The sequence below is a fragment of the Rousettus aegyptiacus genome, unplaced genomic scaffold, assembly GCF_014176215.1.
Source record: "Rousettus aegyptiacus isolate mRouAeg1 unplaced genomic scaffold, mRouAeg1.p scaffold_m13_p_3, whole genome shotgun sequence".
In the NCBI taxonomy this organism is placed as follows: Eukaryota; Metazoa; Chordata; class Mammalia; order Chiroptera; family Pteropodidae; genus Rousettus; species Rousettus aegyptiacus.
This window is the reverse complement of record NW_023416306.1, coordinates 38,547,602-38,548,271: the sequence shown is the minus strand read 5'-3', so window position 1 is coordinate 38,548,271 and position 670 is coordinate 38,547,602.

Sequence of the window (670 nt, the reverse complement as noted above, 5' to 3'; positions counted from 1 at the left end):
GAAAGCTGAAGAAATGATCATTTGCAAAGGTAATCACTGGAAGAAGATAACTTTTTCCCTAAGTCCTTGTCTGGAAAATGAAATCATAGTATGAAGATTCTCTTTGATAGAGATGGCTATGGTCTTTAAATGTTCACATCAAATTTGTGTTACATTCAAATTTATAGTTTTTTAAGACAAAGCTTCTCTACAAATACCTTTTTTTAAAAAAAAAAAAATAACCAGTGTCTAAACAAATAAAGACCTATGAGCATAGGACAAGGGTGGTCATATGATCAGAAAGCATTCTCTGGGAAGTGGAAGAGTCAGAATTAGATAAGAAGCAGCTATGTAAGGAAATCTCCACTAACATTTGTAGGAAGGTTACATTGCCATTTGGCAATGACAGAGCTGATGTGGCTCCTAGATAAAACTGCCTGGGTGGTATGATTTTGGTGATGTCAAGAAATAACCCTCAACATAGTAGGTCCTTAGCAGGTCCTTTCATTTTGGTATGAGTTGTTTTTCACATACTTTGGGCTCAGCTGTCTGAGCACAGGATTTTAGGTGATAGAGGCTGATGATCAATGGAAACAAAAATATAAGACCTGTGCGGGGGGGGGGGGGGTGGGGGGTGGGGGCGGGGTGGGAGAGAGGAAAGAGAATAGGCAGCAGAAATGGAGTGAGAATG